Below are 16,971 nucleotides of genomic sequence, written 5' to 3'. Positions count from 1 at the left end.
CAATGATAAAGAAAAATGAACTATTATTAATATAAAGGTAGTTCAGCATAAATCTATATCGTTTATGATTAAGTGTAATGCAAACGAAATTGCGCGGGTCAGTTAGTATTAATATATTAAAACGTAACGTTTGTTTGTTTATTATTTTGTTAATTTTTTATTTATTAATTCTTAAAAATAAGCATTGTGTCGAATTTAGCTGTCATTGTGATACAATTTATATATTAACATTACGCATTAACCTGTCTGCCGTTTTACCATGAAATGGTAACAAACAGATACTACTTGATGGATTTATATAATTTTGTTTAATTCCGCTACAATTAACATGGAAACCTGACCAGCGCTATAACCTTCTCCAGTGGTGATCAAATTCCGATCGTTATTGAGTCTATCGCGACACGTGTTTCGCCTCTGAACGAGGCAGCATTAGGCGTTGAATAGAGTTCGGATACAGCTCGGAAGCCTAGTGTTGACTCATCGGCGACCAAACCGCGACAGAAGGTCGTAGCACTGGTCAGGTTTCCACACCAAATATTTGTAGTCTCACACATGTTAATTGCAACGGAATTAAACAAAATAATATAAATCCAACAAGTAGTAAAATGGACTTCCGCAAAATAAAACCTAATTCGATTAAATATAAACAAACCGATGAACAGACAGCCTTTCGTATCTACAATATTAGAATAGACTTTGTAGGCAGAGGGTATCACAGGCAAGAACTTAATCTGTTTAAATGTATGCCGTTTCAAGTATTGAACATTAATTAAAACAATAGAAGATACGACTAACGTTAATAGACATAAATATAATACAAACATCTGTGAAGTAATTTATAACTTTATCTTATTTTACAGTATTTCCACCAAACAACTTTTAAAAGGGTTTAAGGAGGAAATTGTTTCAAATTTCCCTCGCAAACACAACATTCACAATAAACTTGATTCCGAAGATCACTTAATATTTTGTACTTCATTTTTAAGTCTTAATTTATTTCAAGGATTTTTTTTATTAAACTTTCACTAATAAATCTAACCTGTATACCTTCACAAGGATCAATCCCCAGCGATCTGCATCTACTGCAATTCGTTAATTTGTAGTTGTCACACTGTCTAATGAGAAGTAATGGGGTAATACCTAACCGTTATACATACACGTATCTTTTCCTCGGTTTTTTATTACTTTAGCTAATAAGGCGTTTCATTTTATCAAGTGATTTATTTTTACTTTATAATATTGAATATTCCATGTATTATATATGTATACATACTAATATTATAAATGCGAAGTGTATATCTATCGGACTGTTCGTTACTTTTAAAAGACAGACGCCTAAATCGTATTGTAATAAAATTTGGCATTAAGATACATTGAATCACGAGCACAGACATAGGCTCTCTTTTATCTAAAAAAAGTAATCAAAGTCGCGAATAACAGTCAGCAAGTAAATTCGAAAAATACTACTCTTTTATATTATCTATATTTCTTTGCTCAGCATCTGTGTAGTTACAGTACCTGTATGTTTGCATATCACGGGCCCTATGGTCGTTTAGCGGCATATTGCGTTTTATTTGTATAATAAACTGCATGCGGCACCAAATATTGCTAGTCGTACCAAAACTAGAAATCGAAGTAAACCGATCTCACCATGAGGTACGGGACATCACGTAACTCACATTACTGCTGAATGACTGCGAGTTACGAGTCTTTTCGGACGTTAAAAATGGTAACCTTTCAGCTATTCTTTCGCTATTATTCACAAGGTACAATCCGTTGTGTGTTAAGCACCTTTTTAATGGTCCCGTAAAGAGTATAAGCACTTTTTGTCATTGTATTGTGGCTTATCGTGACCCGGATCGAATCCGGATCTTGGTTTGACAAAGTTAGGCAAAATGTTATTTCTTTCATGTAATTACGATCGCTTTAAAGTTATGTCTATAGTTACTACTGACTTATTATACTAACTATAAGATTGATGAAATTTAAATGTTTAAAATATAAATTATATTGTTGTTTAATATAAAATATAAATATAGACCATATTGTATAACTAAAATATGACTAACTAATAATTTAGACATGAAAACCACACAGTTAAGGTTTCAGGTTAGTTAAGGTATTCAAATAATACAAAAAATCACTTATTTTTTATTGATTAGAAATAGTACTAATTTTGAGGATTGAGTGACTTAATGTAATCATCGATATTTGATATCATCCTTCGTTTGGATGGGGAGACAATGGTATCGAAAGACACAGACAAAAAATATTTGTTTTAGATTTCAAGCACGGAACCCTCAAAATAACAATATCACAACCAATCGAAACATATTTCGAATTCACTAACAATAATCTCAAAAGGTTGGCATAACAATAATTATTATAACATTGCCGTATAATGGCGGCGCCTGTAAAATATTCACGAAATTATTCAGTTTTCAGAGAGCGAGTCATTAGCAAACATTTGTCATTTGCAAACTCGGTCTGACATTTATCTCCCTACAATTGATGAACGGATGTTAGGCCACGTAATCAATTGTCCCACAGGATGATTGTTGCAAAATTTTCAACGAAATTATATTCAGTCAGTATTAATTTGTTTTTGATGCAGCGAAATTTGTTTTCCACTTTTACAATTATTAGTATATACTATCAGAGACATATAGTATATATAGTTAATATATATGTATACATCGTATGATAATTATAGAGTTCGATGTTTCGATATGTTCCTAATGTATTTGTATTATTTACTACACAACATCCTTAATAAATTAAGATATTTCGTTAATTTAAAAATCTGCTGTTACCGCTGTAGACACAGTACGCTTTGGTAACTACTATAAAAAGTATCAATAAACTAACTTAGTACCTAAATAAAAACTTATTTACATACAATGAAAGAATATTTTTATGATTTCATAATACACGAAATTCCTTAAATACACTATCATTGATAGCAAAATATGCAAATAATTTGATAGCACTGTACAAATGTATTTTCATTTACACGTACATAAATACCAATCATTTTATACAAATAATGCATAACAGGAGATCAATTAAAAGGCAAGCTCGTTTAAGCAAACTGCAGTTCCACCGGGAAATAAGATTCCACGGAACGAATAAAAAGTGCTTTATAATTTATTTGTGTTACAAATTCAAAGCCATGATATTCTAGACATGACATTCTCTCTTTAATTTAATAATCACCATATATCAGGCAACACATATATGCTTTATTTATTCTGCCTACATCTTTTTATTTCTCGTCACGTACCATATTATGTACTTACCTGTAACTTGTTAATAAAAGAGTAGCTGTAATATTGAGTTATTAATACTACACTAATACTTCCGGGTAAGTATTTTGTTCGAATAACTTGCAGTAACAATTTAATAGAATCTATTTGTCCCAGTGTTCGTCATTTACTAAGAATAGTAATTGTCTAGTGTCCATTTGTGTATAAAAATTCACAAAAGTATCTGATATGATGGTTGAGGATACAATCCATTAGTATCACTATTCATTCGAATCTATTGCACTATTTAAAAGTATTTGAGTAGCAAACTTTCTTCTCGGTTCAAATATATAACATCCGAGTTCTAAGTATAAAAAGTAAAAACCTATATACGTTCTCAGACTTCTAAGTATTCAAAATTAAATTTCTTCTTATAAATAAGAAATAAAATACTGAATATTAATAACTCGCTACTTATTTTAGAATGTTCATATTACCATATATTTACATCGTACATATAAAACCTAATGCGATGTTCACGTGACCAACGATCCCAAAAGTTTTGTTATAACATTCGAGTAAACTGCCAACGCTTCAACCTAACAATGTAAGACGATTTATAACCACACCTAGTTGAGGTACGAAAACCCCATCTACAGGGAAATATCCCGATGTCACTATTTCCACGTTTTCCAAATGACCATCAATCCCGAACAGCGCCTACAATTTAAACGTAGTTAAAATTTATGTGAATAATAATGAAAACTTTTTTGAAACACAGAACAATTTATATGGGAAATGTTAGGCATCTCTTTTAGAGAAGTACAATGCCATGAAAGTTACAAAGTTTACATTTATTATTACTTACTTGGTTTACGTTGTTAGTAACAATTAAAACTTAGTGAGTTCAAATCTGGCCGACACCGAAAAAAAAACTTCGTGTGTCAAATCTTCCTTCACAAGGAAGTCAGTCAGAAACATAATTTCTGACTGACAACACAACCAAAATTAATGCAAAAGTCGTTATGCGACATTGAATTTAAATATACCTGGTTAAATGTGGGTATATTAAATGTTGCGTTCACGATAACGTCCATAATTGACAATGCTTCTGACTATCCCATCAAAACTATAGGAATAATTTATTTATACTAATAAACTTGAAAATAATTTAATAATTATTAAATTTTTTTTATTATAAATCTCAGTTCAACTCAAGTTTAAACGTGATACTTTATACAATACTTATATCATTTAATATAGCTTATTCATAAATGGAAAATTAAATTTAATAAAACAAGTAATAATTATTAAATATAATCCGATATGTATAATGAACAGTAAAATACAATAATAGTCATCACATTCATAATATTATTGGAATACACATTGCATACAGTTCTTGCTACTGCCATAATCCAGGGTCAATATGTATTTCTAAGGAAATAACAAGTGTAACAGTTTTCTCTTAAAAATGAAATTCTTAAAATTGAAAATCTTAAAATTGAAATAAAACTAGGCACATCACGTCAATATACTGCCCAAAGCTAAGGAATGGAATCATTTCAATAACTTTTATTTGTTGTATGAAATAAACGCAGATCTATACTCATTAACTATATTAACAATAAGATGGAGACGTCATGGTGAGGAAGGTTGGTAAACTTATTAGTTGGTTAACTTACCGTACTATAGACTCCTGAAAAATCAGGAATATCACGAGCGCGTTACTGACTCCCAAACCATCTTCAATTGGGTTTTGTCAAGACTATACCTATATTCTTGAAAAACCCCCATTCATACCAAAGTTAAGAAAATATTTTATTTAATTTTTTTATTTAATTAATTTATTTTTTTAATTCATCAAAACGGTCTATGTAGAAAAAAGTTACTAAATACACTAAACAAAAAAAAATTTTCTTTTTATTTCATTTAATTCTTCTTTTTATGTTGAAAATACTTATTTTGTGGAGGCGAACCCGCGACCACCAAATTGCGGCCAAATGTAAAGACAAATTGTAAAAATCTGTATTCATAATATCACTAACCGAGACCATATACCACATACATAATATAATAACGGCGTTGAAAATCGATAAGCTTTGAAGTATATTACTTTCAGCAGAGAGCACTGAGCTCGTTTCACTTTTAGCTAGTCTTAGCGGTACCACACTTTACTGCGATGCAATAGATACTAATTAAACAAAGTTGCATTTATACCTATTATTTAAAAGTAAATTTTAAACAACGCATTTTATTTTTCAAATACTGAAATTATATTTTTTATAATAACTTCTATACAGATACTAATGTTATGTGCGAATGCGAAAAATCTATCTGTCTATATACTATATGTAAAAAAAGCAAACGAATTCATAGTTAATGGCTTAACCATTCTTAACTTAGTCATCTTTATTCAATCCATATCATTTCTATGACATGCATCTTATATTTCTATATAGTAATATTTATATATTTGTCTTAAACACTTGCAAAATTGACTGGAAGGTAATCTATTTGATATAAATTCGCCATATACCTTCTGCATATTTATTTACATTATAATTTCTCCCTATGTGATGTACAATATAAGAAAATAAATAAACCGATCAACATATATACTATCAATAAACCTATGGCATGCCCATAAAATTTATATATTGTTATACGTGTATGTCAGTTAACAAAGAACTTCGTTCACAAAAAATATACAATTGAATTGGAAATATATTCCTTGTTTACGGTAATATAAATATCTCCCTTTAGCTGCCACGTAGAACAATCAGTGGTAGTAATACCGTATTTTACTTAATGTAGTCAACCCCATCGCACTCAAATTGAGCAGAACATTGGGACTTTTAGTATTTATATATATATATAGCTTTAAATGATATTGATAGATACTTTGTAATGCTGTATTAATAAATATATCATTGAAGAAAGATGTTGCTAAAGTCTCTCCAGTAAATGACGATCTAACTTTACTGCTATACTGTAATAAATGGAAGAATAAAGTTACAAATAACATTAAGTAAAAGTAGAAAAACTTAAAATATAAGCCAGTACTGAGGATTTTGGTGTTGGTTTGATGGCCTATTGCCATGAAAGCCAGTTGGCTTCCATGGTAATAGTAATCCCAGTCTAATGAGAAAAGACCCGCGCTTAGCAATAGTTAATAATTTAATTACTAGATTGTGGTCAGGCTTAAAATGGTAAAATACAGTGCCTTCGTTACCTCTTATAGACAGCAGTTACGATTTATTTTATAAAGGACCCTTAATGCCTCTTAATGAAAATACATTAATCAAACGGCTACCTCGATTATACCTTGGTATATTTATTACATTATTTGCCGAGTTAAACATGCTAAAAATTTGTCTTCTATCTGTTGAAGAGTAAGATAAGGTAGTAATTACAGGATGTGGAGGCACAACATTATAATCATCAGAATTGCAATTTAAGGAACGGGTTTCACAAAATAGCGTTATGTCCTTGATAATGTTCAAGAGTATAGTCGATTATAGTCATTTCAATGTTTATTCTTTTTTATACTTTACATATAAATTAGCTTCTGTTTGCGATTCTGTTAATTATGCATAATTATGATTAACCAGGATAAAAGTAATCGAGGTCATTCTTAATCCAAATGCTTTGTCAAATTTCACGGATTTACATAATTAATCTACTAAGTTACGATAGTGTAACAAACTAACAATTTTACTTTCTCATTTACATTATTATACCTACAAGATGACAGCTTATTATATGTAAGAGTTAACAATAGATAATATAACATATTCTAATTTTGTTTCAAAACATTATAATCTGCTGTCTAATGTAAGGCAAAGATCTCCTTTAGCTGCTATACTAATGCCTTATATCCCTAGATATAGGAATATATTACCTATGCTTGCAGGGGTCTTTACATAATCTGCGTCGTACGCTATTTAGGTCGACCTAGGAAATTGAATCGCAACGGCAAGAGCAAATAATGGTCCGATAAACCAAGTCGACAAATGATAAATACAAATAGCTTACCAACAAACCCTATTACAACAAGATGCATTATCATATATTATGGAACTGGCTTCGTGCTCACTTCGCAAGCGATTGATTTAAACATATTTAACGACAAATCTTCGAACTTAGTCACTTAATTATTGAGATATTGAATATCAGCTATTATCAGCAAGTTAGAAGCAAATCAATTCTTATTTCATCGGTTTCTATATTCAAGAATACTTTTATTTTTAATGGTTAATAGCAGATAAATACTCGATATTAAAGATTAAATGCAATCCATTTCATTACAATTTATAATAAATCCTTAAACTGTCTGTTTAAGTATATGAGAAAATTATTATTAATTTGAGTATTACAAACTGTTTTTACAAATAAACCGTATATGTTGTTCTTGTATGTTATACATGTATATTATGTGATGTCCTGTATTTGTATTATGTATATACATATATTATTTATTTGTTTTATTTATAAATACTAACATTGTAATCTTAAATGTTACTCATATTGAATTACACAATGCCTGTTAAGAATCTTCATCGTATTACGAAATAAGTACAATGTATGTACTATGTATATATAATTATATGTATATAATTATTATATTTATATGTACATGGTTTACAAAACACATCCCAAAATGTATTTGTAGTCTACTTTAATTACATCTATCAACTTTGTTACATATTTTTCAATATAGATTGAATACTTTTTCTACATATCGAGAAAAAAAATCTTGATCCCCTAGTAATTTTAACGTGTATGCCATATTGATCAATTAAGATAATATCGTTGTAGCGGTAATTTATACAATTAACCGATTTCTTCTTTATATAGAAATATAAATACATAGTAATATAGATTTACTTATCACAACTTCTGTCTAGTTCACTATACGCCTTTATTCTATTCAAATCATAAACAACTTTATTTTCGCTATAAAAATATTTTATCGTATGCAAAAGCAATATTGTGACTTTTCTTGGATATCTTGTCTTCACAAGCCATTAATAGCTCTATAATATTGTGAATAAAGCTGTTTATTGTAAATCTGTATATAAAATTGCATAAATTTATATCTTAGAGACATAAAGAAAATAATATAAACTGTTTATATCATACACTATCTCTGTGTATGTCTACGAATAATATGTCTATTACATACCTACGTTTGGTACTAGTCATATGTTTGTGAGTTAGTGGCCGAGACAGAACACAGCAAAAAGACACAATAGATAACAAATTACTAACTCTATTTTTATGAGTATAAAAAGATCTATCAAAATCGATTCAGAATAATTAATTTGCAATTTCTCTAGTCGCACTGGGAAAGGGGTTCTTAATTAAGTTTTAGACGAAATAAACCCTTAAACTATTTACAAATGTAATTTTACAGAAAGCTCAACTCGACTTTCATACTGCCATTTGATATTAATTTCTATATATGTATTGATTATTGTCGAAAATATTTATTTATATAATCTCCACTTTGAATAAGATACTAGTAATGCTTAGACTACCTTTAGATCAATACTAAACCATTTTAGATGTAAAGCCAATTTTTTATTTGTGGAAAAGGCATTCTAAATAATTTAAACTAAAAATGCAAAGTAACTTAAAACATGTTAATACTGGTTAACCACAATTTAACTAAATTACCTTACAATTATAATCCTTAATAAAATAGAAAAATTGTTATTACAGTGAGTTCTATAATAGTACGTACGTACCTATACGAACAATGAAATAATGAGACCTAAAGAATCCGAGAGTAAAATTTATGAACCAAGTCGGAAACTGAATTCAATGCTCTAAACCATAAACCATTGTTATATATATCTTGCTACTAGACATAAAGAAAACTGGCCACGTCCACTGTATATATGCTATCTAAGTGAACCATGACCAAAACGAACCACTCAATTTAAAACTGAAATGATAGAATATAGAATAATCACCAATTTATTAAATTGAATTAAACCAATTCGGATATATAAAAATATATAGAAATTTATATATATATATATATAGATTAATGGATAGAATGAGAACGAAGTGAGGTCAATAATTGTTACCATGGGAGATCAGAGAGCGGTTGACCTGTTAGGATGCGTTGTCAATAAAGAGGTCACTTATTCTCATTACTAACGATCACTTGTCCTCCCCCCCCTGATTCTGATCGTAACAATCGCCAGCAAATACCCAAAAATAATATTACTATCATATTCCGTTTATCTACTTTTTATTACAAGCGATCATCTCCAACTTTACTCTGTTGCAATTTATAATATGTATATGTCTGTATAAGATTGTTTCAAATATAAGTAACTAGCTACTCGTCCCGGCTTCTCCCGGGTGTATTATATATATAAACCTTCATCTTGAATTACTCTATCTATTAAAAAAAACGGCTTCAAAATTCATTGCATAGTTTTAAATATTTAAGCATATTTAGGGATGCACAGACAGCGACAGCAACTTTGTTGTATACTATGTAATGATGTCTGTCTGAATTACATGCCGATATCCAAGTATGTATCAGTAAAAGTATTATTAATATCGTTATATATATATATTTTAGTGTATTCATTGCAAACAAAAAATCAAAGCATCTCTTTATAACATTTACTTAGATTATAGAATAAGTAGATATAAGTATTTATTGTGTAGATAAATAGTATATGAAGTGTAAATATTAAAATGAGAATGAAGTGGCGGTACTTGTCTGTGCCGAAGCGATCGCATTTGCTTCTCAATTCCAATACAAATATTTATTCTGAAACTCTGGATTATCAGCCGGTGTCTCTCCCACCCATTTATCTACTTATTTATATTGGATTGTATTTGCTACGCAAATATTAAAAAAAAACTTTTGTATACATTATCATGACTTTACATGAATTAAGTTTATACAAGTTTTATAAATAAAATTTCCATTGTATAAATCTACTTAATCCATATTGTAAATCCACTAAATCTTGTTACTTCTTGTTAAAGCATGTATATATTTTAGTTAAGTATGACACGTATTAATTAAGTATATCAAACACATTTACATAAAATAAAATCATTGATGAAAAAAATAGTTCCCTAATCTGCTTTGCTAATTAATATATTTCTTTCTTAGAGAAATAATGTTAAAATATACATATGAGATTACATTACATTCAGACTGATAAATGTATCCATCAACATAGAAATAAACACAATCAAAGGAACTTTGAAATAAGTTCCAAAAAAAGAATTAGTTAGTTAAGTTCCAAAAGTCGCGAATAGACATAAGAGTTATTTAATTAAGGTCGAGTAAAATTATGGTTTTGATTTATTAATTAGAGTTACTAGAAAGATCTCATATAGTTCAATAAATCGTTACAGATAAGTTGGAAATGCTTAGTCATCTCTCAGCTAATGTTATGTTTATTTAATAATTAATGCCTTGGTATAAAACAGGCATAGTATGTGTATTAATACAGAGAAATTTATTAATACATTAAAGAATTGAAATTTAATTCTTTATCTGATTTCTTCTAACGGAGAAAATTATTTGTAACATTTATTTGAAGATGTTTCTTAATTTTGTGAATTCATTGTAGAGCAATTTAAAGTACCTATTTACAAATGTAGTACCTAGTGTAAATATAGATTTGTAATATAATTTAGGAATCCATAATTTAAACACAACACACATTGGAACATCATTTCTACAATGTTTCAAGAATATTTATTAATATTATTCTGCGCAGTAAATAATTTTTAAATGTAACTCTACATATATAATAAATAAATATGCTGTAGTGGTTCCCAGGTATAATTTAATACACATTCTGTTTAATTATGCCTGGAGACATGTTATTATTAGATTATAATGTCAGCTTCGGTGGTCTAGCTTTACTTCCGGTGGTCGTGGGATCGATTCCTCACACGGTATAAACATTTGTATTTTTTAGGAGAATGGTTATTTGTGTCGGTCTGCGAGTTTTTTTTATCTGTATTACAAACAGGTGTGTGCTAGGTACTAACATATAATTAAATCGAAAACTTCTTTTAATAATTAATAAATACATTTGAGAAATAATTAAGAATTATATAATAAATAAATAATGAACCGTACTTTATTTTAGGTAGTTCCATTCAGAAAGAATCTGGTCACACATCTGATTATTAATTGGTAATCGCTGTACTTTCCGTTTACTTAAATGGACATATGAAAAATTTGACGCCGACGGTCTCATTTCACCTTCTCCTCTTGTATTATATTTTCGTCAAGAGGTAGACTAAAGATATGACACTATATCTCCGTACCCTATAATTAAAACAAAACTTAAAAAACAAATTGCTGCTTAAAAAACAGTCGCCGACTGAAATAGGTGAGAGAGAGGTAACAAGCAGAGGATTTTCTTCAAAGTCTGCTTCCGTAAAATAAAAAATTATAGTTACATAAAATAGGCTTATAAAATTAAACCTATATTTCTCGTAAGTTGTACAGACATAGACTTAATACATTTATTCAATTACTTCTCGCGCCGATCGTTAATTCAATATCCTGACTGCCACAGACTAGTTAGACTGTTAACAAATTAATTGGCATATACGAATGTAGATATTCATACTGTTATTCAATAAAATCGTTACATTATATTATCACATATAATAATATGTATGATTCTATAATCATATTAGATATTAGTAATATACATTGGAATTTTAGTTGATAAATTTATACCTGCCAAATAGAAGACATTGTCATTAGAATTTTATATTTGGAAAATATATTCGGTCAATACATTTTCTAAATATACTCTATAATCTATGGTGTAGTCGGTGTGACAGGAAAATTTACAAACATTAGATGTTTCTGAATTTTACTGTTGATATGTTGTGAACCTTTTACTTTTACCAATTATATACATACTCGTATTTTACTTTTGTATTTCATTATATTTGTTACCTGCATGTTCAACCCCTACATTATATTCTGAGTAAAGTTCAATCTATTTTTGTACATGTATTAAAACAATATTTGAAAATTGTTTTAGGTTACGAAACAATTTTACCAATATAACCATAGACTAACCATTGAAATAGAGTAGTCATCATCGTTACATATTATAAAACAAAGTTGCTGTCGCTGTCTGTCCGACCCTATGTATGCTTAAATATTTAAAACTACGCAACGGATTTTGAAGCGTTTTTTCTATTATATAGATAGAGTGATTCAAGTAGAAGGTTTATATGTATAACAAATGTGCACCCGGGCGTAGCCAGGGCGAGTAGCTAGTATAAGTATAAAAACGACTTTTCTTCTCGCTATAATTTTTCATATTTCATACTAATTATAGTTTAATTCAATGTGTTAATATTATTTTGATCTCGTTTAGTTCTACTTCATATTATAAATTGTATTTCACAATAATTACAATTTTAATTTTCAAAACATGAGGAAAAAAATGTATAAAATATTATTTTATTAGTAGGAACGAGAATATCAACATAGCAGATGTAATAAAACAACAAGTTCAGTTCAGTATACAAATTAAATTAAGACAAACTAGCAAGAAAACTCAAAATTAATTTCATTTTTCTTTTTTTCTCAAAGCCACTTAATTTTCATTTACATGAAAATCCCATACTTGAACGACTTGCAAGTTTATTATAAGGTCACTTACATGAACTGAGTTATATATATATATATAATAGCTGTCACAATACTGTGTAACTAAACAGTATTGCAACAGCTATAACATATTGAGAAACAATGCACTAATGAAGTCAGTTGGCAATACTAAAACTAAATTGTTAATATCCAGCATACAACCAAGAGCTAACAACATCGTATTGTTAGGTGCATTCGTTTGCAACTGTCCGCATTGTTTGGTTACCGCATCCTTTGTTACAAAATGTTCATTTTAAACTTGCGAGATTTAAAACCTAAATGGAAAATTGTTTACGTACAAGATTAAATTTTAACAAAAAACAGAATGTAAAAACTTTTTAATTAAATATTCCTTTCTATAAAATTATAAAGCCAGTAGTCTTAGTCACATAAAACAAAATATTACTATTAAATATTAAATATTACTATTTATTTATTTCTTGACTTAATACGCATGCATATTTGTAGATCACTATCTATTTATCATAATCAAATGTTAATATATAAAGAATCTATATGACGCCATCGAGTATTTGATTAAAGTATGAATTAATAAAAATAGCGGTGGCGTATAGAAAATTTTCAGAAAAATCATCATTGCCTTTTTGGGGACATTTTTTATTTTCCCAACCTTCCTTGAGACTATATAATGACTCATATTTGACTAGGTATTCTTTGATTTGTTTATTCTATTATTGTCTATTCTTCATAGTTTTCGCGTCATCACATTATCACGTCATAAATAAATATATAATTTTATGTGTTAATAAGTAAATAACTTGATAGTTCATAGAATGGGATTATTGTACATAAATACAATAGTATATATATATAACAAAGCTTTCAAAACTGTTGGCTGCAAAAATCTATAGATTAGAAGTTCTCACGCTGACCATTTTATGTAAAGTCTCCTTATTATATTTATATAAATTGTTATCTTATCTGTGATATAAGTAAGATGAACTACAAACGACCATTTGTCCACGATTTACCCAGATGGATCACCCGTGGACTATAGCAAAAAGCGTCTTCAGAGCACCCAGACTGGAAATCCAGAGCAGATCCAATCAGCCATGATAAACTCGCAGATAAAACTAACAATAACGTATTTCTGTATAAACTCTAACTACTACACAACAAATAAATACCAATCGTTTGTTTATTTCTAAATCTAATTTAATTATTAATAATATATATCCACGTCAACTACATAATGCGGAATTTCCAATTCCGTCTTAGATTGACGAATTGATATTAAAAAAATTATATATTATAATCTATAACTATATAGATTAATTATTAATAATATATATCCATTTTATATAATATTCGTTATGTTAATAAATGTAGGTATAGAAAAAATTATATTATATATATTATATAGCAGAGTTCGTGTTAATAAAAAACTAATGCATAAACCATTTTTTGTACTATTATATTATATACAAAAAAAATTCCAAACTGATCCAAATAATTTATTTTTACCTACAAATACCATCGTCCTTATATATAACCTTATAACCTTATAACATCCATAGGAAGTAAGGGTGTGTACTAAACTGCTAGACCACCGAATCAGCAATGTAGACAGAAGGATACACAAATTAAACTAAAAAAACCGAATCTGTCCTGAAAAATCTATATAACCATTATTCTGAGAATAATACAGAATATATGAAGTGCCATAAAAACAAATAATATGTCGGCCGTAGGGAATTTATGATTTTATGAAATTTATTTTTTTCCTCCCTTGGCAATTCGAATGCCATTATTACGATAATTTGTTGTTGTATCAAATATTTTGTCCCAAATTAAAACCCCTTTGGTCTGGGTTGCTGAAATAGAATTTATAATATTGTTATAATTTAATGAATATAACATACAAGCTTTTAGTTTTATTCCTTCCTTATACAATCCTGTACTAAAAATCGGCATCCAATTTCAAATCACCCATATATCAATCGAATTATACACATAAAATTTCATTTAAATCTATTCAACCTAAATGGTTAGGTGATAAGTATTCGTACATTAGAATTGTATTGTACACTAGCTGACCCGCGTAACTGCATGTGCAACACACTTACATGACATTTATCATTATATTTCGCCCACGTTACATAATATCTTTTAAAATTATAGCCTGTGTGTTATTCTTATGTATAAGCTGTAAAGTTTCATCACAATCCGTTCAGTAGTTTTTGCGTGAAAAAGTAGCAAACACCATCCATACTCACAAACTTTCGCGTTCATAATATTATTATAAGATTAACATTATTATACCTAAAAGCATTTGATATTATTCAATAATATGTATGCATAGCCCTAACGGGTTTTTTAATGATGGAATTATATATATAATAATATGTACAAAACCGCAGCCAATCATTAAAAACAATGCTATTACATTTTTTTTTTTAATACAAATAACACATACTTACTTAATGTACCAAACAATTTACTGGACGCAAAATATAGTGGTATACCTAACAGATATGTATGTACGTGACTTCCGATAGGAAATAGGGCCCTGTGCGTAACGACATCAGAAATCACTCAAGCGTACCGATAGTAAATCTAATGTTCATTGACCATTTGAACCCAAGATATTTGTGTAGATCTAGTGTAGTTAGCATTATTCGGTATGGTCCCAAAAGATTACGGAGTTACTATAATGAGCTGACATAATATTTGTAGATAACAGTAATTTTGCGGGGGTAGACTTTGTAAAAAATCATCGGCGTAAGGTACCCCAGTCGAACTTATTTCAGCCGCCAAATAAATTTCTTTGTAATCTGTATTTCGGTTAAAAGGAGGATAAATGAAATTACATGTAAAAAGGCATGGCCTCTTAACACTCTGGAATGGCATCGCAGGAGCGGTGTCACAAACATGACATGATAACGTGATGTCTGTAATGCTGTTCATGTATATAGATGACGATTACTATTTATCATCAAGTGATTGTTAGCTTGTTTGTCATTTTATTTGCATAAATAGCCTACTCAAGTTTAAATATATAGATAGTATGTATGAAACAAAAAAGGTCAAGTAAATCTCTATCACACATTACGTCATCGTAATCGTAATGTCTTTCTTTCTTTTAAAAGACAACGACGACGATGAATTAATTACTATAACGTAAGTTATAGAACTTACGTACCGAATCGTATAATACAATTTATTTATTAATTAAACATTAAAGACTACAAACAGTAGTTATAAGTAGTTTGTAACTTCCTTTACAATTATACATAATATGTAACATAACAACCACAATCACAATGAAGTGACAGATAGTATTACTGTTTTGCATATGAATACATTATCTTACACTTGCTCGCATCTGTCTCATAAATCACAAGCCTGAACAACAATTTCTATGAAGTCACTTAATATAAAGACGGGTACTAATCGTAAGCATTTATGTATATAATGCTTGTAATATTGCACATTACATATAATACATTTCCACTATTATGTTTAACTGTAGGTAGTTTCATATTAGACACTTATCAACAAAAAAGTGAACGGATATTTTTTTAAACTGTATAACATTTTTTTACTTTATATGATATTCCTAAGCATTCCTCCGTTCAAATTAAAAAATGTTTCGGCGTTCAATAATTTATTGATTTAATTCTTATTAGAGAGAACATTCTTTAATTTTCATTTTCAAGATTTTCAACATTCCAATCAAAATTATTCAAAAACGTATTTTTCTTATACTATCTAAATAAATTCTTAATAAATATTTAGTAAGTACAATTACATAGCAAATCAAGGATAGATACATTATCGGTTAACCTATTGAAATATCCAGAGGAAAATTGCAGAAAAAATGTGTGCGACGAGACGACATTCTTAGCTGAAGAACTTGCAATAACGGTTAGGCTGTAGCACAATCTGACTCTTAAATTAACATAACATGCCTGGAATTTAATATCCAGGAATAAGTCGTATTATTAAAAATAACTGACTCTTTATAACAGCAACATTAAAAATTAAATTTACCATGATATTCACACCTTTGATAGTAGTGACACTTCA

The sequence above is a fragment of the Achroia grisella genome, unplaced genomic scaffold (assembly GCF_030625045.1).
Source record: "Achroia grisella isolate CSIRO2021 unplaced genomic scaffold, CSIRO_AGI_Agris_v1 utg1111, whole genome shotgun sequence".
NCBI lineage: Eukaryota > Metazoa > Arthropoda > Insecta > Lepidoptera > Pyralidae > Achroia > Achroia grisella.
This window is presented reverse-complemented; position numbering follows the sequence as displayed.